This window comes from Salvelinus namaycush, chromosome 1 (assembly GCF_016432855.1).
Source record: "Salvelinus namaycush isolate Seneca chromosome 1, SaNama_1.0, whole genome shotgun sequence".
Lineage (NCBI taxonomy): Eukaryota > Metazoa > Chordata > Actinopteri > Salmoniformes > Salmonidae > Salvelinus > Salvelinus namaycush.
The window spans coordinates 8,422,555-8,447,896 of NC_052307.1; the positions used below are offsets into that span (position 1 = coordinate 8,422,555).

Sequence of the window (25,342 nt, forward strand, 5' to 3'; positions counted from 1 at the left end):
GAAGGGCAAAGCCCCACTGTGAACATCATGGCCATTGTCACATTGATGAATGTCTCTCAAGAGAAGAAAAAGTGAAGAGGATTATTTTTCTTTCAATCCACTTCCCAAAGGAAGCCTAGGTTTGTGTGTATGTGTGTGCACATGTCCTTCTTGGTTCGTGTGCACGTGTGCGCGCATTTGTACTTGCGTCCATGTCTGTGCGTGTGTGTGCACGTGTGTACTTATGTGTGTGTGTGTGTGTACTTGTGTGTGTGTGTGTGTGTGTGTGTGTGTGTGTGTGTGTGTGTGTGTGTGTGTGTGTGTGTGTGTGGACATAGGCCTGGGTGACTGTGCTGGCTGTTGATGTGCAGGGCAGCAGAGCATACTGATTTCCAAGCAGACTTCCTCCTGCTCTAAACTCTGCTCCACCATGGCCCCCTTGGATTGTGAGGAAAAGGCAAATGTCACAACATTAATCAGAGGAGAGAATAAAGACATTGAGTGTAGCTTTACGTGCCAAGGGCAACATGGCTCAAATGCACAATACATAATCACTGCTATTTCCACAACATCGCTCCAATACAACAGCTTTTGAATTGGAATTGGTTCAAGTTAAGAGAAATCGATTTGGGAATGCTAAACCATGTATTTGATATTCACTTCATGTTGTTGTTTACTCTGACTTCCTGATAAATATCCAGTTAGACCAATAACGTCTCCAGGAAGCTGCTGTCTTCCCTTTATAAAACACCACTAACCATTTGCCCTTTACTCTGTTGAACAAAAAACATCTGCATGGAAAGAAAGGGGCTTTCTGCCAGCCAAAAGTAAATTAAATACACAATGAGAGAATCAACATGAGTTCCCTTTCAACTGCAGCAAAACACCAACACTTCTAGCACTATTATGTAGTATAGTCAATAGAGCAAGCTTAATTAGCTTGTGGCTTTACACCAAATCATTTAGGATTAATGAGCGATTGTCTGAACGGGAAGCATTTCACTTGCAATAAGGAGTGATGGAGTGTGAAGGAAGCTGGTTCCATCCTGAAATGTCACTCACAGGGTGAGACATGGAACCCGACGGGCAGCCCTGTCCTTTCCAGACCATTTAGATGACTACTGGACCAGCAGTGGAGTAGGAAAAGAGGCGTGTCGCATGCTGTCCAAACAGAGGCGAGATTCAGAAGGTTATTTATATGGTGGCAAAAAGAATGAAGAGTTATTAACTCTAATTGCATATCCTTCCTGTTTAGGCTATATACTGTACTGTATATACTTCCTGTTTAGGCTATACACCGCATATACTTCCTGATTAGGCTATATACTGCATATACTTCCTGTTTAGGCTATATACTGTATATCCTTCCTGTTTAGGCTATATACTCCATATACTTCCTGTTTAGGCTATATACTGTATATCCTTCCTGTTTAGGCTATATACTGCATATACTTCCTGTTTAGGCTATATACTGCATATACTTCCTGTTTAGGCTATATACTGCATATACTTCCTGTTTAGGCTATATACTGTACATCCTTCCTGTTTAGGCTATATACTGCATATACTTCCTGTTTAGGCTATATACTGCATATACTTCCTGTTTAGGCTATATACTGTATATCCTTCCTGTTTAGGCTATATACTGCATATACTTCCTGTTTAGGCTATATACTGTATATCATCCCTGTTTAGGCTATATACTGCATATACTTCCTGTTTAGGCTATATACTGCATATACTTCCTGTTTAGGCTATATACTGTATATCATTCCTGTTTAGGCTATATACTGTACATCCTTCCTGTTTAGGCTATATACTGCATATACTTCCTGTTTAGGCTATATACTGTACATCCTTCCTGTTTAGGCTATATACTGTACATCCTTCCTGTTTAGGCTATATACTGCATATATTTCCTGTTTAGGCTATATACTGTATATCCTTCCTGTTTAGGCTATATACTGCATATACTTCCTGTTTAGGCTATATACTGTACATCCTTCCTGTTTAGGCTATATACTGCATATACTTCCTGTTTAGGCTATATACTGCATATACTTCCTGTTTAGGCTATATACTGTATATCCTTCCTGTTTAGGCTATATACTGCATATACTTCCTGTTTAGGCTATATACTGTAGGCCCCGTGTGGCTCAGTTGGTAGAGCATGGCGCTTGCAACGCCAGGGTTGTGGGTTCGATTCCCACGGGGGGCCAGTACAAAAAAAGTATGAATGTATGTACTTGTAAGTCGCTCTGGATAAGAGCGTCTGCTAAATGACGTAAATGTAAATGTACTGTACATCCTTCCTGTTTAGGCTATATACTGCATATACTTCCTGTTTAGGCTATATACTGCATATACTTCCTGTTTAGGCTATATACTGTATATCATTCCTGTTTAGGCTATATACTGCATATACTTCCTGTTTAGGCTATATACTGCATATACTTCCTGTTTAGGCTATATACTGTATATCATTCCTGTTTAGGCTATATACTGCATATACTTCCTGTTTAGGCTATATACTGTATATCATTCCTGTTTAGGCTATATACTGCATATACTTCCTGTTTAGGCTATATACTGCATATACTTCCTGTTTAGGCTATATACTGTACATCCTTCCTGTTTAGGCTATATACTGCATATACTTCCTGTTTAGGCTATATACTGTACATCCTTCCTGTTTAGGCTATATACTGTATATACTTCCTGTTTAGGCTATATACTGCATATACTTCCTGTTTAGGCTATATACTGTATATCATTCCTGTTTAGGCTATATACTGTACATCCTTCCTGTTTAGGCTATATACTGCATATACTTCCTGTTTAGGCTATATACTGTACATCCTTCCTGTTTAGGCTATATACTGTACATCCTTCCTGTTTAGGCTATATACTGCATATACTTCCTGTTTAGGCTATATACTGTATATCCTTCCTGTTTAGGCTATATACTGCATATACTTCCTGTTTAGGCTATATACTGTACATCCTTCCTGTTTAGGCTATATACTGCATATACTTCCTGTTTAGGCTATATACTGCATATACTTCCTGTTTAGGCTATATACTGTATATCCTTCCTGTTTAGGCTATATACTGCATATACTTCCTGTTTAGGCTATATACTGTATATCATTCCTGTTTAGGCTATATACTGCATATACTTCCTGTTTAGGCTATATACTGCATATACTTCCTGTTTAGGCTATATACTGTATATCATTCCTGTTTAGGCTATATACTGCATATACTTCCTGTTTAGGCTATATACTGTATATCATTCCTGTTTAGGCTATATACTGCATATACTTCCTGTTTAGGATATATACTGCATATACTTCCTGTTTAGGCTATATACTGTATATCATTCCTGTTTAGGCTATATACTGCATATACTTCCTGTTTAGGCTATATACTGTATATCATTCCTGTTTAGGCTATATACTGTATATCCTTCCTGTTTAGGCTATATACTGCATATACTTCCTGTTTAGGCTATATACTGCATATACTTCCTGTTTAGGCTATATACTGTATATCATTCCTGTTTAGGCTATATACTGTATATCATTCCTGTTTAGGCTATATACTGCATATACTTCCTGTTTAGGCTATATACTGCATATACTTCCTGTTTAGGCTATATACTGTACATCCTTCCTGTTTAGGCTATATACTGCATATACTTCCTGTTTAGGCTATATACTGTACATCCTTCCTGTTTAGGCTATATAGTGTATATCCTTCCTGTTTAGGCTATATAGTGTATATCATTCCTGTTTAGGCTATATACTGTATATCATTCCTGTTTAGGCTATATACTGTACATCCTTCCTGTTTAGGCTATATACTGCATATACTTCCTGTTTAGGCTATATACTGTACATCCTTCCTGTTTAGGCTATATACTGTACATCCTTCCTGTTTAGGCTATATACTGTATATCCTTCCTGTTTAGGCTATATACTGTACATCCTTCCTGTTTAGGCTATATACTGTATATCCTTCCTGTTTAGGTTATATACTGTATCTCTCTCTCTCTCTCTCTTCCTGTATCTGACACATACAGTACTTGCAAATCCCCACTAAGATACAGCAGAATACCATTCCCTCCACTGGTCTCCTCGGGCCTAGTCTGGTCCAATTGTGACTGATCAACCCCATGGTAGTTCTGGTGATGATGATGATGATGATGATGATGATGATGATGATGATGATGATGATTGAAAGCCTTGATGACAGTGGCAGTGACAGAGGGGAGGGAACCGAGGGGTGGTGCCCACCTCAGTCAGAAGCTGATGACCATAGAGGAACATTGTATAATTCCTTCCAACAGGTAGGTGATGTATAAGCATAGAATTAGATATTAGAATACTAGAATGGAAATAATGAATTTGAAGAGTTTATCTGCACTGTGTGTTCGTTAGCTAGCTAGCTAGCCAGACAGTTTTAAATTTTTCAAATTAACTGTCAATATTTCAACATTCACTGGTTGAAATCAGTTGATGATAGTTGTAAATGCAACAAGTACTGATATTGTATCATATAATAGCAATCACAACTTTCCAAGAAAACTACAATTTTGACATTTATTGTCTGTTTACACATATTTTAGAGGCTATTTATAAAGAGCATTTGTATAAAACCCATATAAAATGTATTTATAATTCTATGACTATTTTAGGTTGACAATAATTCCATTACACAATTTCTGATATATTACATGCCTCACTTTTATTTTCCTGCATAAGTAAAATCAAGATATACCTCTACTGCCATTCATTCAAATTAGACTGGTTTCGATTACTCCCTGACCAATATGGCTGCCATTTTCACCCCATTCTGGAACTTTGAGGGATTATGACATAGCCCCTCGAATTTAATAGGATCTCTGTGTGTATGACCAATACATGGCTCGTGCGCTGGTGGCCCCATGTGATCATGAAAGAAATGTGGTGATGGCGCTGTGTAATGATAATGATTAATTAGTTTGCTCTTGACCGGAGGGGTGGGTTTGGATTGCTGCTGTTTAGGGGAGGCATGTGAGTCCACGCGTGTGAAGGCGGTCAGATTTACGGCCCATGCCACGCTAGGGAGAAGGATGTGGTGGCTGACACCTGGGAGACAAGGGCGATTAATGGGCTCCGGGAGGTCCAGGGGAGCTCAGTAATGGACTGATAGAACATTGTATAAAAACAGCAACACAATGCCACGTACATCACTCTGCATGTCAGCCGCGGCCACACACAGTCACCCATTAATAACTGATCGTATGCATGTAAAGAAAGACTTCTTCAATATCTATCGGTGATGAGACTGGCTGGGTATCCACCTCTGCACCAGGCAGGGAGAGTCACAGAGCTTGTCACAGAGCAGGAATATAATAGTGTGTGTGTGGGCACTGTTGAGTGAGGTCACCACAGCCACTGTCATTAGGGAACCATGCGTGCCTGAAATAGATTAAAGAGAAGACAAGCCAATTCTCATGTAGGAAGGAACCAAGAACTTATAGGGTAGGACTAGGTGGCACAAATATCTACATATGCTTCAACCATGTGTGTGTGTGTGTGTGTGTGTGTGTGTGTGTGTGTGTGTGTGTGTGTGTGTGTGTGTGTGTGTGTGTGTGTGTGTGTGTGTGTGTGTGTGTGTGTGTGTGTGTGTGTGTGTGTGTGTGTGTGTGTGTGTGTGTGTGTGTGTGTGTGTGTGTGTGTGTGGCCGTGCGTATGTGTGTATCAGCAATCTGCATCTGTGGAATCTGTGGTTTCCTCTAATTTATCCGCCTTTGTGTATAACTTGAAAGGGGACATGATTTGTACTGTGAAAACCACACGTGCCATTTTCCCTTCTCCTGCTGGCTCAACACGCACTTTCATTATTACCATGTAAATGAATTTCCTTCATCATTTACTGAGCCAATCTAAAGCCTCTCCATGACTGTACCTCACTTTCCCCGGCTGTGGAGACACCTTCTTCCTGACATTTAATCAAAGTGGGCTTAAATGGCTCTGCTGGATGGGGCCTGGGAGGGTGCGTTTCCCATTAGACCGGGGCTCTTTGACATCATAAAGACATAGATGCTTGGGACTGGGCGTATGTAACAGAAGATAGGGTAGTGACTATGCAGGGGGGGACAGAGGGAAGGGCGGGAGTTGGGTGGGGTGGGGGGTGGCAGAGGGCAGGGCGGGAGTTGGGTGGGGTGGGGGGGGCAGAGGGCAGGGCGGGAGTTGGGTGGGCGGTGGCAGAGGGCAGGGCGGGAGTTGGGTGGGGTGGGGGAGCAGAGGGCAGGGCGGGAGTTGGGTGGGGGGTGGCAGAGGGCAGGGCGGGAGTTGGGTGGGGTGGGGGGTGGCAGAGGGCAGGGCGGGAGTTGGGTGGGGTGGGGGGTGGCAGAGGGCAGGGCGGGAGTTGGGTGGGGTGGGGGGGGCAGAGGGCAGGGCGGGAGTTGGGTGGGGGGTGGCAGAGGGCAGGGCGGGAGTTGGGTGGGGTGGGGGGTGGCAGAGGGCAGGGTGGGAGTTGGGGAGTTGGGGGGCAGAGGGCAGGGCAGGGCGGGAGTTGGGTGGGGTGGCAGAGGGCAGGGTGGGAGTTGGGTGGAGTGGGGGGTGGCAGAGGGCAGGGCGGGAGTTGGGTGGGGTGGGGTGGCAGAGGGCAGGGTGGGAGTTGGGTGGGGTGGCAGAGGGCAGGGTGGGAGTTGGGTGGGGTGGGGGGTGGCAGAGGGCAGGGTGGGATTTGGGTGGGGTGGGGGGTGGCAGAGGGCAGGGTGGGAGTTGGGGGGGGCGGGGGGGGGGGGCCAGAGGGCAGGGTGGGAGTTGGGGGGGGGGGGGCGGGGGGGGGGGGGGGGGGGCAGAGGGCAGGGTGGGAGTTGGGTGGGGTGGGGGGGGGGGGGGGGGGCAGAGGGCAGGGTGGGAGTTGGGGGGGGGCGGGGGGGCAGAGGGCAGGGTGGGAGTTGGGTGGTGTGGGGTGGGGGGTGGCAGAGGGCAGGGTGGGAGTTGGGTGGTGTGGGGTGGGGGGTGGCAGAGGGCAGGGTGGGAGTTGGGTGGGGTGGGGGGTGGCAGAGGGCAGGGTGGGAGTTGGGTGGGGTGGGGGGTGGCAGAGGGCAGGGTGGGAGTTGGGGGGGGCGGGGGGGGGGGGGGGGGCAGAGGGCAGGGTGGGAGTTGGGTGGGGTGGGGGGTGGCAGAGGGCAGGGTGGGAGTTGGGTGGGGTGGGGGGTGGCAGAGGGCACACACACGGACGCGGACACACACATAACTCTTTCTTGCCATTTCAGATGCTGTTGGGGTGTTTGGTAGACATTAAATCAGCTGAAAGCAGCACAGTGTGTTCAACGGTATTATACAACTTCAGGTAAAGGCTAGATAATAATGCAGACAGGAAAATAATATGTCCATTGTAATGACCTTAAATCAACAGGCCTACACGAATGCATCTGTCTCATGGATTTTCTCTATATACACTATCTATACAAAAGAATGCGGACACCCCTTCAAATGAGTGGATTCGGCTATTTCAGCCCCACCTATTGCTGACAGGTGTATAAAATCGAGCACACAGCCATGCAATCTCCATAGACAAACATTGGCAGTAGAATGGCCTTACTGAAGAGCTCAGTGACTTTCAATGTGGCATCGTCATAGGATGCCACCTTTCCAACAAGTTAGTTTGTCAGATTTCTGCCCTGCTAAAGATTCCCCGATCAACTGGAAGTGCTGTTATTGTGAAGTGGAAACTTCTAGGAGCAACAACGGCTCAGCCACGAAGTGGTAGGCCACTAAAGCTCACAGAAAGGGACTGTCCTCGGTTGCAACACTCACTACCGAGTTCCAAACTGCCCTCTGCAACGTCAGCACAAGAACTGTTCGTCGGGAGCTTCATGAAATGGGTTTCCATGGCCGAGCAGCCGCACACAAGCCCAAGATCACCAAGCGTCGACTGGAGTTGTATAAAGTTCGCCAACATTGGACTCTTTGGCAGTGGAAACGCGTCCTCTCACACTTCACCATCTTGCAGTCCGACAGATGAATCTGGGTTTGGCGGACGCCAGGAGAATGCTATCGGCCCGAATGCATAGTGCCAACTGTAAAGTTTGGTGGAGGACGAATAATGGTCTGGGCCCCTTAGTTTCAGTGAAGGGAAATTGTAATGCTACAACATGCAATGACATTATAGACGATTCTGTGCTTCCAACTTTGTGGCAACAGTTTGGGCCCTTTCCTGTTTCAGCATGACAATGCGCCTGTGCACAAAGCGAGGTCCATACAGAAATGGTTTGTCGAGATCGGTGTGGAAGAACTTGACTGGACTGCACAGAGCCCTGACCTCAACCCCATCGAACACCTTTAGGATGAATTGGAACGCCGACTACGAGCTAGGCCTAATCGCCCAACATCAGTGCCCGACCTCACTAATGCTCTTGTGGCTGAATGGAAGCAAGTCCCTTCAGCAATGTTCCAACATCTAGTGGAAAGCCTTCCCAGAAGAGTGGAAGCTGTTATAGCGGGGGGGGGGGGGGGGGGGGCAACTCCATATTAAAGCCCATGATTTTGGAATGAGGTGTCCACATACTTTTGGTCATGTAGTGTATCTTCTACTGTATAGTTTACTCTATCACTCTTGCATCTCCACTTCACCCCCCAACACAACCTGAGCCCTTCATGTCTGCTCGCCAGAAATAACCCCAAGCAACACTGTCACCAACGAGAGATTTATTAGAATCACTTAGCTTGAAGTCAGTTGAAACCCCATAACTCTCTAATTAATATCTCTATTTGCATACCCATTAGCACCTTTCCCAGTGTGTGTAGAAATCGGTGTTAATGAGCATTGATGATGATGCCGACGTCAATATTCCCAGATTTGTCCCGCTCAACCCTGTGAGTGGAGAGGTGGGGAGGGAATTAGTGAGGAGTGTTAAGGTACTTGACACTAATGGAATGCTGAGCCAATTGTGAGTGTGACACACAACGTGGCCTTCTCACTGGAGGTTGTCACACAGCATGAGATTAGGAGAGAGAGAGAGAGAGAGAGAGAGAGAGAGAGAGAGAGAGAGAGAGAGAGAGAGAGAGAGAGAGAGAGAGAGAGAGAGAGAGAGAGAGAGAGACAGAGAGAGAGAGAGAGAGAGAGAGAGAGAGAGAGACCATGGTAACATCAAACTATATGACCATGGTAACAGGAAACTATATGACCATGGTAACATCAAACTATATGACCATGGTAACATCAAACTATATGACCATGGTAACATCAAACTATATGACCATGCTAACAGCAAACTATATGACCATGGTAACATCAAACTATACGACCATGGTAACATCAAACTATATGACCATGCTAACAGCAAACTATATGACCATGCTAACAGCAAACTATATGACCATGGTAACATCAAACTATACGACCATGGTAACATCAAACTATATGACCATGCTAACAGCAAACTATATGACCATGCTAACAGCAAACTATATGACCATGGTAACATCAAACTATATCACCATGGTAACATCAAACTATATCACCATGGTAACATCAAACTATACGACCATGGTAACATCAAACTATACGACCATGGTAACATCAAACTATATGATCATGCTAATATCAAACTATATGATCATGCTAACATCAAACTATGTGACCATGGTAACATCAAACTATATGACCATGGTAACATCAAACTATATCACCATGGTAACATCAAACTATATGACCATGGTAACATCAAACTATACGACCATGGTAACATCAAACTATATGACCATGCTAACATCAAACTATATGACCATGGTAACATCAAACTATATGACCATGGTAACATCAAACTATATCACCATGGTAACATCAAACTATGTGACCATGGTAACATCAAACTATATGACCATGGTAACATCAAACTATATCACCATGGTAACATCAAACTATATGACCATGGTAACATCAAACTATATCACCATGGTAACATCAAACTATATGACCATGGTAACATCAAACTATACGACCATGGTAACATCAAACTATATGACCATGGTAACATCAAACTATATGACCATGGTAACATCAATCTATATGACCATGGTAACATCAAACTATATGACCATGGTAACATCAAACTATACGACCATGGTAACATCAAACTATATGACCATGGTAACATCAAACTATACGACCATGCTAACATCAAACTATGTGACCATGCTAACATCAAACTATACGACCATGCTAACATCAAACTATGTGACCATGCTAACATCAAACTATATGCCTCCCGGGTGGCGCAGTGGTCTAGGGCACTGCATCGCAGCGCTAGCTGTGCCACCAGAGACTCTGGGTGCCACCAGAGACCCAGGCTCTGTCGCAGCCGACCGGGAGGTCCGTGGGGCGACGCGCAATTGGCCTAGCGTCGTCCGGGTTAAGGAGGGTTTGGCCGGTAGGGATATCCAAGGTCGCCAGGTGCATGACACATTGATGCGCGCTGTGTTAAGAAGCAGTGCGGCTTGGTTGGGTTGTGTTTCAGAGGACGCATGGCTTTCGACCTTTGTCTGTCCCGAGCCCGTACGGGAGTTGTAGCGATGAGACAAGATAGTAACTACTAACAATTGGATACCACGAAATTGGGGAGAAAAAGGGGGTGAAATTAAATGTTTAAGAAAAATGTTTTATTTTTTTTAAACATCAAACTATATGACCATGGTAACATCAAACTATACGACCATGGTAACATCAAACTATATGACCATGGTAACATCAAACTATATGACCATGGTAACATCAAACTATATGACCATGGTAACATCAAACTATACGACCATGGTAACATCAAACTATATGACCATGCTAACAGCAAACTATATGACCATGGTAACATCAAACTATATGACCATGGTAACATCAAACTATATGACCATGGTAACATCAAACTATATGACCATGGTAACATCAAACTATATGACCATGGTAACATCAAACTATATGACCATGGTAACATCAAACTATACGACCATGGTAACATCAAACTATATGACCATGGTAACATCAAACTATATGACCATGGTAACATCAAACTATATGACCATGGTAACATCAAACTATATGACCATGGTAACATCAAACTATATGACCATGGTAACATCAAACTATATGACCATGGTAACATCAAACTATATGACCATGGTAACATCAAACTATATGACCATGGTAACATCAAACTATATGACCATGCTAACAGCAAACTATATGACCATGGTAACATCAAACTATATGACCATGGTAACATCAAACTATATGACCATGGTAACATCAAACTATATGACCATGTTAATATCAAACTCTGACTATGACCATGCTAACATCAAACTATACGACCATGGTAACATCAAACTATATGACCATGTTAATATCAAACTCTGACTATGACCATGGTAACATCAAACTATATGACCATGGTAACATCAAACTATATGACCATGTTAATATCAAACTCTGACTATGACCATGGTAACATCAAACTATACGACCATGGTAACATCAAACTATATGACCATGGTAACATCAAACTATATGACCATGTTAATATCAAACTCTGACTATGACCATGCTAACAGCAAACTATATGACCATGGTAACATCAAACTATATGACCATGGTAACATCAAACTATATGACCATGGTAACATCAAACTATATGACCATGGTAACATCAAACTATATGACCATGGTAACATCAAACTATATGACCATGGTTACATCAAACTATATCACCATGTTAATATCAAACTCTGACTATGACCATGCTAACATCAAACTATACGACCATGGTAACATCAAACTCTGACTATGACAATACTCCATACCACAAGTAGTAATATCTGAAGTCGTAATTCCTCTCTGCTGTAACAGACTACACAAGCTTCCCTATGGTTATGTCTACTGCCCATCAAGGAAACATGGGTAAAGTAAGAGATGAAATAAGAAAGAAAACAGGCCTCAAACACAGCTATCCAGACAGGCACACAACATTGGGTGCACTCAGGTCCGTTTCTGACCTGATATAGAAATACATAGACATTATATAACCATTGGTCTTCCGAGTGGCGCTGCGGTCTAAGGCACTACAGCTCAGTACTAGAGGCGTCACTACAGACACCCTGGTTCGATTCCATCACAACCGGGTTGTGATTGGGAGTCCCATAGAGCGGTGCACAATTGGCCCAGCGTTGTCTGGTGTAGGCCGTCATTGTAAACAAGAATATGTTCTTAACTGACTTGCCTAGTTAAATAAAGGTAACATTTAAAAAAAAAAAATTACATCTAGTCATTTGTTATTCCTAGGGTTTGCCATCAGCACTGGAGACCTTCCAGAGAACACTGTCCAAGAGCAGGCTGACCTTCCAGAGATGGGCACTAGCTAGCTCCCACCCTGGTTAGGACTGAGCTGAGGAGGGGAGACTGGAGCGGTGCCAGCCCAGTTGTCTGCTAGAAGCTAGTTCATTTAAAACCCTGCAAGTCAGCAGAACATAACAAACCAAGGCTGTTGTTTTATTCATCACTGCAGCAAACTATGTGGCCTGGAGAATGGGGCCGAGCACTACTGTAAGTAGGCCTATGAGTCTCAGTGAAACACACTTTGCATGCTAAGGCTATATTGTGTATACGGCGTCTTTGTGGGTTCACACATAAGCTAATTTTTAAGGTAAAGCCTACTGAGCACTGCAACTTAGGGTCGTTTCTAGAGTTATAATGAGAGAGGTGTCCCACTGGGCACACTGCGTCATTTCACGTGGATAATTGCGTAATATTTGGTTGATACGTTCAATGAGATTACAACCTATATTAACCCACTCAAAAAGACAGCCAAAAGTTAGTTACATTTCCAATGTGTTCTCACTGTGCTTTCAACCATCTAAAAGCACAACCAAATTCCAATGGAAAAACAATTAAATTGTCAGTTAACAGTTAAATTTTCACCCAAATGTCTATCACTGCACATTTAACCATTTAAAAGCATAGCAAAGTTTAAATGGAAATACAATGTAAGGTTTTATTTTTATTTATACAACATATTCATGTGATATCACTGTGCTTCATCTAATAGCAGAACCAAATGACCTGGATTACTGTTGAGATTACATTAAAAGTATATGGTGCAAGTGATCAATGCTGTTTGAGATTCTACAGAGATTATCACAGCAATTGCGAAGATCTCCGCAGACCTGCGATGACCTAGGCATTCCATCTTGAACATGCATGCTGTATATGCTTACATGTGAAGAAATGTATAGATAGAGTAACCCATGGATCTGTTACTCATGTTAATGTTGAATATACATTAGCATCAATGATGATTGATAAAGTACGGTCACATTTCATTTGCTCTGTTAAACCTACCCTTTGGAATGTTTTCGATAGCAACAGTGAATCTATTTAGTTTTTAAGTGGAAATCTCTCACCAATCATTCTCAGGAGATAGCACACTGGTAATAGTCAATTACAAATATCATAGCTAAGCAGGGCTGGGCTTGGTTAAAACAAAGGGGTAGCTGTAGATAGATCAATTCTCCAGTAGGAGGTGCTGCCCAGCCTAAAGTTTTTATTTTCTGATAGTGGATATAACATTAAAAGTCTGACGTTGTTTTAAAGATACAAATTCAACATATTTTATACAAGGTTTGTCTATGTTGAAATTTGGTTATGATGATGACATAATCCTGTGGTTGAAATTTCACCTCAAAACAACAGTTTACATTTATGACTTTTTAAAATTTATTTTCCATATACTGTAGATTCCACGTCACAATACGTTGACAGATTACGTTGAAACAACGTTGATTCAACCAGTTTTTGCCCAATGGGTTGGTAAGTGCTATTCTAGAGATACAGACACAGGATCCACCCGTATTGCCAATCCAAATCATTCTCTGAAATACTTATTATATTTGTATAGCCCCCACTCACACTTCAAGTCAATGACAACAACAAAAAACGTTCCTATCCAAATGTAAATGCCAAGCACCTTCACACAGAAGCCGAAGCATTACTATTCGGAGCATAAATCAGCCCTCAGATCATTTTCCAGAGACACTAAATATAGATTAATAAGCATTACACAAGGCCACGTTGTTCTCTTAATTTTCTCTTTAATAATTTATGGGATAATGATATAATGTGGATGAGCCCACAAATGTAAAAAAGATAACCGGATACTGTACTCATGCCCTCATTTCAGAGGATTTCAAGAGCAGTTATCTACACATATGAGCTGGCAAATTGCATCTGAAATTCCAATCTGCTGGGAATCTCTCACACTTGTTTGCATTTGCCTTGATATTCCCCAACCAACATGTATCAGTTAAATGGAAGACTTTGATGTGGGATCCAGTCATGTTTAGATGAATGGTCTGTACATACACTTCTGTGCTTTTATCAAGCCACTCTTGGAGGACAATTGAACTTGGATGACAAAAAACGCTTCCTATGGCTAAATATCCTCTCTACTTCAATGACAAATGACTCAAAAAAGTTGAATAAAACCAATCCTATCTTTACATGTGGATCTATTTGATACTGAGAGAAAGATGCATGCATTTATATTCTCCAACTTATTCTCCAAATGTCAGACAGTAGAAGTCATTTCACTAATTGTGCAGAAGCACATCATGCACATGATCCCTCTGGGTCCAGTCCACTAGTACGAATCCCTTTTCCTCAGGACTTGGTCCCTCTGGGTCCAGTCCACTTATACTAATCCCTTTTCCTCAGGACTTGGTCCCTCTGGGTTCAGTCCACTAGTACTAATCCCTTTTCCTCAGGACTTGGTCCCTCTGGGTTCAGTTCACTAGTACTAATCTCTTTTCCTCAGGACTTGGTCCCTCTGGGTCCAGTCCACTAGTACTAATCCCTTTTCCTCAGGACTTGGTCTCTCTGGGTCCAGTCCACTAGTACTAATCTCTTTTCCTCAGGACTTGGTCCCTCTGGGTTCAGTTCACTAGTACTAATCTCTTTTCCTCAGGACTTGGTCCCTCTGGGTCCAGTCCACTAGTACTAATCCCTTTTCCTCAGGACTTGGTCCCTCTGGGTTCAGTCCACTAGTACTAATCCCTTTTCCTCAGGACTTGGTCCCTCTGGGTCCAGTCCACTAGTACTAATCCCTTTTCCTCAGGACTTGGTCCCTCTCTGCTCTATTGCAAAGGACCCAGGAATCCCCAAACACCCATTCCCCTTTCTACACGTTACCCATTTGCTCCTCAGAGAAAGATACACGCATTTATATTCTCCAACATTTTCTCCAAATGTCGCACAGTGGTCCCTCTCTGCTCCACTGCAAATGACCCAGGGCCTGCTGAACTTTGTGCCAAGTTACCTACACCCTATGCAACAAGGCCAACAAATGGTTCCTTGTTCCGTTTTGTTATTATTTTTTTACTTTTGAGAAGGAGAACAAACACCATAACAGAAATACATTTTCTGCTCTCTCGGCTCCCCAAACAGTCACACTAATTATCTAATTAACGAGAATTAGGAAAACCGAACTGCTCGATTCAAACATTTAATCAGCAAACTGAATAGAACCCTAGTTTTTGTCTGATGGAGGGCTACCAAGGATGGCTGCCATGTCTCTCTCTCCCAAGAGGTAGTTTCATACATCTTTAAAGAGTCCTTACATATCAAAGCCAAAACACATCCATCTTGTCTACTCAATATAAGCCTTGTGGTATATATTTTTCAAAACATTTTAGTCATTTAGCAGACTTATAGTATGCATACATTTTAATCCATTTTTTTCCTATTACCTTTCTATAGTTTAAAGCATTGCTGAATATTTTCAACAGCTCACTGGAACTACAGTCCTGTTTCAGGGCACTGTGCTGTAGCATTTACAAGCTTCAGGTCTATCACAGCAACTACAGTCCTGTTTCAGGGCACTGTGCTGTAGCATTTACAAGCTTCAGGTCTATCACTGGAACTACAGTCCTGTTTCAGGGCACTGTGCTGTAGCATTTACAAGCTTCAGGTCTATCACAGCAACTACAGTCCTGTTTCAGGGCACTGTGCTGTAGCATTTACAAGCTTCAGGTCTATCACTGGAACTACAGTCCTGTTTCAGGGCACTGTGCTGTAGCATTTACACGCTTCAGGTCTATCACAGCAACTCCAGTGCTGAATGCATTACATTATTCATTCAAATAATTGCGCAGGAATGAGCTGTATTTGTCTGAATGTGACGTGAATCAACAAAAGATTCTGGGAACATCTCTTGTGTATACATATGACATTCGGATGAACATTTGTGCAAATGTATACATGTTTTTCTTTTGAAGATGGAAATGTAATCCTTGAATGATTAAAATCCTGCGGCGAGTATTCCATTTTAAAGACGTTAATGGGGTGAATCTATTGTATGAGCCTGCATAAGTACTCCACTCTCAAGTGGTGACATTTGAAGACAATGGGTGCTACTACCGTACTGGTTGCTCAGCTGTCACAGGCCCGCACCGGGCCTCACAAAAAGACTGGTGTTTGCTCAAACACAATTACACAAGAAAAGCTGCATTGAGAATCCTCTAATGGACCATCTGCTTAAAGCGATTACCTTTCCTGGGGAAATCACCTTACATGAAGTGAAGTCAGTTGATTTCCCTGCAGGGAGCGTCAAACAAATCCCAGCAGACCTTCCCAGACAAGATCAATCAAAACGATGACATCCCATGCATATTTCAACAGTTTGAGTGTTTGCACTGTAGATACCGTATTGATCATGCATTGACTTCATCTACCTTAGTCTAGCTTCACCAAAAGCAGCAAAGGAGGACTTGTGAGTGTATTTGACTCCAAAACTGTGATCAGACAAGCTATAATGAGCGTTTTGTGCTTAGTGATACTGTCAAATCCTCATCATGTCCATGCTCTTCTGAACCCCTCTGGTGTACTGAGGACACTGTGTTTTATTTGGACCATCACATCTGACAGGGTATCTAAGAACACGGTGCTAAGATGTCTGAAGATACTACAGAAATGCTAGTCGAATCATAGCTTTCATACAGGGCTAGTTCTGTCGTGAAACACCCCTGCCACGTGCCTGTTAAGACAGTACAGGCACACATAGTTAATCGTTTGAGAGCTGTTCTCTCTTTGTCTTATCTACTTGCAAAGGAGAATATTCGAATGAATACAACTAGTGTTTCTCAAAGAATCACACTATTGACAGGCATGTTTGTGGAGAACATAAAGATCATGTATTCATGCCGGCCATAGTACCTTCCCTATACATTAGCTAAGCTCTTAGTAATGTGAGTGGAGCAAGACACATTTGGTATGGAAGGCAGGGGAGAGATAACAGAGAATTCTGTGAATTCCGAGTTCTGTGTTCTTGAGAAACTGTCAGCTTCACCACTGGTGGAGAAGGGACCTTCCAGATTCTCTCCAACACTGACAGCACATATGGAGTACCTTGAAACATTGTTTGCATTGTTTGAGTGTTTGCAATCCGTCTTTCTCAAGCCATCTGTCATGTCAATGAGAAATACGTTTACAGTATGATTCTCTATGAAATACGTTTACAGTATGATTCTCTATGAAATAAGTTTACAGTATGATTCTCTATGAAATATGTTTACAGTATGATTCACTATGAAATAAGTTTACAGTATGATTCTCTATTAAATAAGTTTACAGTATGATTCTCTAATAAATAGGTGTATAGTATGATTCTCTATTAAATAAGTTTACAATATGATTATCTATGAAATAAGTTTACAATATGATTCTCTATGAAATAAGTTTATAGTATGATTCTCTATCAAATAAGTTAACAGTATGATTCTCTTTGAAATATGTTTACAGTATGATTCTCTATTAAATACGTTTATAGTATGATTCTCTATGAAATATGTTTACAATATGATTATGTATGAAATATGTTTACAATATGATTATGTATGAAATATGTTTACAATATGATTCTTTATGAAATAAGTTTATAGTATGAATCTCTTTGAAATACGATTAAAGTGTGATTCTTTATGAAATACAATTACAGTATGATTCTCTATGAAATACAATTACAGTATGATTCTCTATGAAATACAATTACAGTATGATTCTCTATGAAAGGGTTTTGTTCAAGACCGGTATTCAACTAGTCAACACATTTTTAAGTCCTTGATAAGTTCTGCACCACCTGTGGATTCCAAAGCCCAAGACTGAAAAACACTGCCTTCAAACATAAAGCAATTCCCCTGTGGTATTCTCAACTATGTTTTCACCAGAAGAAGTTTGGATTATTCTAAATGATAAATAATAAAACCATGGCCAGCAAATGTTTTATTTATTAAACCTTTATTTAACCAGGAAAAGCCCATTGAGACCCAGAGTCTCTTTTTCAAGGGAGACCTGGCCAAGAAGGCAGCAACAATCAATACATGTGTCACGTTCTTTCAAAATCGAACCCAGAAGCAGACCAGGACAAGGAGAGTAGGAAGAAGGTGAGTATTTATTTACAAGTGAATATGAAGGGGTAGAAATATCCAGGTGGCGTAGCGGGCAGCGGTGGTGAGTTGATGGGAGTGAATAGGTGGGTCCAAGGGAGTAGCGGAAACCTCCGACGACCAGGCAGGAATGGGGTAAGTGATCCGGGTGAATAACTGAAGACAGAACAAACGGAGGTAAGTTTAAGGCAAGCAAGACGTACAAAACAACAAAACAAATTCTATCAAGCTGGAGGCTGATACGCTGGCACAACATACTGTTCATGGCTAACGATCCGGCAGGGAATGGATGTCAGGTCCGGGCTTATGAAGAGGAGAGATGATGATCAGGACCAGGTGTGCAGATAGCTGATGGGATACAGGTGCGGGTAATCTGAGATCTCCCAACTAGCTAAATCGCCCGGCAACCAGACAGGGTGCGTTCCAGGACACCGGAAAAAACACTCCAGAACAGAACACAGGCAAAAAACAGACTCAGGAAACGGGATTCGTGACAACATGACATAATTAAAACATACAACAATACAATACAACACAACATGATCCAGCCTAAAAAAAGCATTTACACTCCTCTGTAACAGAGTCTCCCATCAACATATAACCTTCATAAACAAAGCAATCTCCTGTATGTAACTATTGCACTAAATTGCATAAGGTAAACATAGATACTAATGTATAGTATAGGGTACATACCCACATGAAATAATACTATAGTATACTATGGTATAAATACTGTAGTTTTCACTGTAGTGTTTTTGCTGACTTTACTGTAGTATTCACTGTAGTGTTTTTGCTGACTAAAGTATCTTTGACGTAGAAGTGGAGGCTTTCTCCTTGAGAAAACCTACTAGAGAAATGCTAAAAGAGTACATTTTCCATAACCTATAGATAGATTCTATAGATTTGTTTCTATAACCTGTAGGTAGGTAGGACTGGGGTCTAAACGGATAGTTTAGAGCTTCTGCTCTTTTCTATAACCTGTAGAGACGAGACAACGAACGTTGGGACTGGTACAGACATCTTAGAGCTTCATGCCCTCTTCTATTCCTCTTGTCCATGTACCAGTTTGGTGGAGGTCAGGATTGGCAAGGCACAGGGGGAGGGGAGGGGATGGTGGATTTCTCCTTCCTTTTTTTAAATGTTTTTTTACTTGATTTGATTAAAACAAACTTTAATGGTTTTAAAGTGCAGTAAAATCGGTGTTTATGTTGTTAAAATATCCGCTTCTATTGCAGTGCCTATCAGCCGGAGTAAGAGTGGATAAAATCACAATAAAATGCACCAGATATCCTCTCTAAAATGGGTTTAAAAGTGGTTTAAAAGTGATAGGTGTGCTAAGAAGCACAGAGAGGGTGGTGCTGGATACAAATCTGGATGGTTAGCTTGTTCCTCCTGAATCATGGATTTCAGAGATGAATTGTCCAACGACTTGAGGGTAAACCTGCGCCCCAGAACAGCCATCCTCTCCTCTACTGTTCTCAGTCCTGAAAGGTCATGTATGTAGTGTGTGTTTGTGTACGTGGGGAGTCTGTACGCCATCTTGATGCAAAGGTTTTGAATGGTCCGAAGTTGTCTGACATCAGAACTCCCCACGTTCCACCAGGCTGGTGAAGCATACTTGGATGTAGCTCTGGTACACTCTGTCGGCTGTTCCAGGCGTGGCTCCTCCTTCTATTCTGCAAAGTAGCTTTAGGTTGTTCAGTCGTATCCTTCCCGCTTTCTCCAGGTACTCTATGTGGGGACACCAGAACATGTTCTCTTGAAATGTGACCCCAAGGAACTTAGCCGTTGTAGCCGTCTGGAGTGCCTGTCCATACAGTTTAAGGTGCACTTGCTTAGTTCTTTTGGGGTTTCTGGAGAGGAGGACGCACTGGGTCTTCAGCGGGGTTGAGCTTGACCCGCCACAGATTGGCCGAGTTCTCGATCACTGTTATGCTCCTCTGTAGCTTTTTTCCAGCAGGGGGTACAATTTTGGGAGGAGGCATAATAACAGATATGGTCTGCAAACTGGGCCACTTGTCCCTCTCTTGGGTAATAAATATCACAGACATACATTAAAAACAGTAGTGGACTAAGGGCGGAGCCTTGGGGTACTCCCGCCTCTGGAGAGAACCTGAATAATGTGGTTCTCCCACCCTTACTGCTATCTCCTGCTGATTTAAAAAGCTATTTAAAAGACTGACCATCTGAGTGGCGAGTTGTATCCGATAGCCTATAGATGAGCCAATTTTCAATGTCGAAGAAGACAGTCAACGTCACCTCTTTTTTGTTGAACCCTCTTTGTACATCTTCAGCCAGCCTCAGGATATTGTCGGTAGTTGATTACGCCAGGAGGGGGAACACAATATATAGTCTATTTGGCATGTAGGTTCCTAAAACACTTCAGCGAGCAGGCCTTTCTAATCGACCTGGCCCGGGTATCCTGGAAGGATATTGATCTCATTCCGTCAGTAGAAGATGCCTGTTATTCTATAAAAGTGCTTCCCTCACAATCTTAAATAAGCATGCCCTATTCAACAAATTTAGAACCAGGAACAGATATAGCCCGTGGTTCACTCCAGACCTGACTGCACTTGACCAGCACAAAAACATCCTGTGGCGTACGGCAATAGCATCGAATAGCCCCCGTGATCTGCAACTTTTCAGGGAAGTTAGGAACCGATATACACAGGCAGTTAAGAAAGCAAAGGCTAGCCTTTTCAAACAGAAATTTGCATCCTGCAGCAAAAACTCCCAAAATTTCTGCTACACTGTAAAGTCCATTGAGAATAACAGCACCTCCTCCCAGCTGCCCACTGCACTGAGGCTAGGAAACACTGTCACCAACGATAAATCCAACAATAATTGAGAATTTCAATAAGCATTTTTCTACGGCTGGCTATGCTTTCCTGGCCAACCCCACCCTAGTCAACAGACCTGCACCCCCCACAGCAACTTGCCCAAGCCTCCCCCATTTCTCCTTCACCCAAATCCAGATAGCTGATGTTCTGAAAGAGCTGCAAAATCTGGACCCCTACAAATCAGCAGGGCTAGACAATCTGGACCCTCTCGTTCTAAAATTATCAGCCGAAATTGTTGGAATCCCTATTACTAGCCTGTTCAATCTCTCTTTCGTATCGTCTGACATCCCCAAAGATTGGAAAGCTGCCACAGTCATCCCCTTCTTGAAATGGGGAGACACTCTAGACCCAAACTGCTACAGACCTATATCTATCCTCCCCTGCCTTTCTAAGGTCTTCGAAAGCCAAGTTAACAAACAGATCACCGACCATTTCGAATCCCACCGTACCTTCTCTGCTATGCAATCTGGTTTCCGAGCTGGTCATGGGTGCACCTCAGCCATGCTCAAGGTCCTAAACAATATCATAACCGCCATCGATAAGAGACAATACTGTGCAGCTGTATTCATCGACCTGGCCAAGACTTTCGAAACTGTCAATCACCACATTCTTATCGGCAGACTCAACAGCCTTGGTTTCTCAAATGACTGAGTTCAGTGTGTCAAATCGGAGGGCCTGTTGTCCGGACCTCTGGCAGTCTCTATGGGGGTGCCACAGGGTTCAATTCTCGGGCCGACTCTTTTCTCTGTATACATCAATGATGTCGTTCTTGCTGCTGGTGATTCTCTGATCCACCTCTACGCAGACGACACCATTCTGTACACTTCTGGCCCTTCTTTGGACACTGTGTTAACTAACCTCCAGACGAGCTTCAATACCATACAACTCTCCTTCCGTGGCCTCCAACTGCTCTTAAATGCAAGTAAAACTAAATGCATGCTCTTCAACCTATCGCTGCCCGCACCTGCCCGCCCGTCCAGCATCACTACTCTGGATGGTTCTGACTTAGAATATGTGGACAACTACAAATACCTAGGTGTCTAGTTAGACTGTAAGCTCTCCTTCCAGACTCACATTAAGCATCTCCAATCCAAAATTAAATCTAGAATCGGCTTCCTATTTCACAACAAAGCATCCTTCACTCATGCTGCCAAACATACCCTCGTAAAACTGACTATCCTGCCGATCCTTGACTTTGGCGATGTACTTTACAAAATAGTCTCCAACACTCTACTCAGCAAATTGGATGCAGTCTATCACAGTGCCATCCGTTTTGTCAACAAAGCCCAATATACTAACCACCACTGCGGCCTGTATGCTCTCGTTGGCTGGCCCTTGCTTCATATTCGTCGCCAAACCCACTGACTCCAGGTCATCTATAAGTCTTTGCTAGGTAAAGCCCCACCTTATCTCATCTCACTGGTCACGATAACAACACACACCAGCACGCGCTCCAGCAGGTATATTTCACTGGTCACCCATAAAGCCAATTCCTACTTTGGCCGCCTTTCCTTCCAGTTCTCTGCTGCCAATGACTGGAACACGCTGCCAAAATCACTGAAGCTGGAGGCTCATATCTCCCTCACTAACTTTAAGCATCAGCTGTCAAAGCAGCTTACAGATCATTGAACCTGTACATAGCCCATCTGTAAATAGCCCACCCAACTACCTCATCCCCATATTGTTTTTTTTCTTCTCCTTTGCACCCCAGTATCTCCACTTGTACATTCCTCTTCTGCACATCTATCACTCCAGTGTTTAATTGCTAAATTGTAATAATTTCGCCACTATGGCCTATATATTGCCTTACCTCCCTCATCCTACCTCATTTTCACACACTGTATATAGACTTTTTCTATTGTATTATTGACTGTATGTTTGTTTATTCCATGTGTAACTCTGTGTTGTTGTTTCTGTTGCACTGCTTTGCTTTATCTTGGCCAGGTCGCAGTTGTAAATGAGAACTTGTTCTCAACTAGCCTACCTAGCTAAATAAAGGTGAAATACATTTTTTAAATAAAAAAAATATTTTAAAAATCTGGTACATGCACAACATATTTCTTACTCATTTGCACACACTGTACATATACTTTTTTTCCTATTGTGATATTGACTGTATGTTTGTTTATTCCATGTGTAACTCTGTGTTGTTGTTTGTGTCGCACTGCTTTGCTTTATCTTGGCCAGGTCGCAGTTGTAAATGAGAACTTGTTCTCAACTGGCCTATCTGGTTAAATAAAGGTGAAATATTTTTTTTTTTAAATAGGATATTACTGTAGTATTTAATGCAGTGTTTTTTTGTGGATAATACCGTAGTAATTACTATAGTATTCTACAGCATACTTCTATAGGAAGTATTACACATGTTAAAGGGATACTATAGTGTGTTGTATAGTATTCTATAGTATACTACAGTTTACTACAGAGTTCTATAGTAAGTACTAGAGTATTCTATAGTAAACTGTAGTATTTTTTCATGTGGTATTGTCGTTCAATTGAGTATTCCAATGTTTTTTCCTTCTCGTAGCATGTTTTACCTTGCAACCCCCAGGTCACGACACAATAAACAGTGCCTTCAGAAAGTATTCACACCCCTTGACTTTTTCCACATTTTGTTGTGTTACAGCCTGAATTAAAAAAAGATTAAATTGAGATTTTTGGTCACTGGCCTAAACACAATACCCCATAAGGTCAAAGAATAAGTATGTTTTTCAACATTTTCACAATTTAATTAAAAATGAAAAGCTGAAATGTCTTGAGTCAATAAGTATTCAACTCCTTTGTTATGCCAAGGCTAAATAAGTTCAGGTGTAAAAATGTGCTTAACAAGTCACATAACAAGTTGCATGGGCTCTGTGTGCAGTAATAGTGTTTAACATGATTTGTTTATGACTACCTCATCTCTGTACCCCACACAGTAAAATTATCTGTAAGGTCCCTCAGTCGAGCAGTGAATTTCAGATTCAAACACAAAGACCAGGGAGGTTTTCCAATGCCTCGCAAAGAAGGGAATCTATTGGTAGATGGGTAAAAGAAAACAAAAAAAACATTTAATAGCCTACTACCATGTGCGCATTGCTGCGCTTATAATGTGAAGAAATAGCTAAATAGTTTAGCAACATTATAAGCTAAACGTTCTAATCTGTTGTATCAGCCACATTGTGTAAAAAAGTGTTTTTTATGCTAGTGGTTGTATTAATTTGGGATCTATCGCATCCCACAACTGTACCAGACTATGTTTGGAATATTTATTTATCGCACAGAATAGAATAGGTTAACCTTTGTACTATGGGAGCTAGAAGATTGATGGCTGAAGAAAAGTACATGTGGACAGTTCTTCCAATATCTTCAATATGCACCTCGGAATTGGATAAGGACACGCACAGTTCAGTCCTGGATGTGTCTGTCTTCACTGTAGCCTGTGAGAAAGACCCGATCACGTGATTGAGCACGTAGCACTCAGGGAGAAGGGCACAATGGTCACTGGCCGCAAAAGGCATGCATTTTTTTAGGGTGCATTACTGCCACACAAATGGGATGGCGCCGTGAAATTCTAGGCATTATCAAGTGTTTGTCAAATTGTGCGTGAGTGACTGATGTAGTGTGTACAGCCTGTGCAAAAAAAACAAAGCAGAGCTCATACCTTTCAAGTGACTTATTTCAAATCATCATTAGGGTCGCATCATGCAGCCTTAAAAATCTAAACATATAGCCCAACGTTTGTAGAACAACTAAAGTTACATTAATAACTCCTATTAACTAATTCCTATTTCTTTGTTAACTCCTCAACACAGACTAGCCGCATGTGCACACTCCCTCAAAACGTTTGGAGAAAATATCCTTTCTATTTTATTCAGCTTTGTTCAATTGTCTTCTTCATACAATAAAATAATAGTGTCTGCTAAATGAACTAGTGTGGCCCACAGCCATTTGGCATAGCCAGATGAGGACCTAAAATAAGACAACTCAGAGTATGCTATTCTGTTCTTCTAGAATAGACTATATTTTCTTCATATCATGCTTCTGTAGACATGT

The 25,342-nt window shown here is 42.2% G+C and overlaps 1 protein-coding gene and 1 non-coding gene across 2 annotated transcripts in view; both read right to left on the reverse strand.

The window, feature by feature from the left end:
* LOC120050303 (glutamate receptor ionotropic, delta-2) overlaps positions 1–25,342 on the reverse strand; it is a 513,655-nt gene that overhangs the window by 440,516 nt on the left and 47,797 nt on the right. The window lies entirely within an intron of this gene.
* LOC120057278 lies at positions 19,289–19,341 on the reverse strand. The gene has a single exon (XR_005477895.1). It is a non-coding gene; the product is annotated as a U7 small nuclear RNA (small nuclear RNA).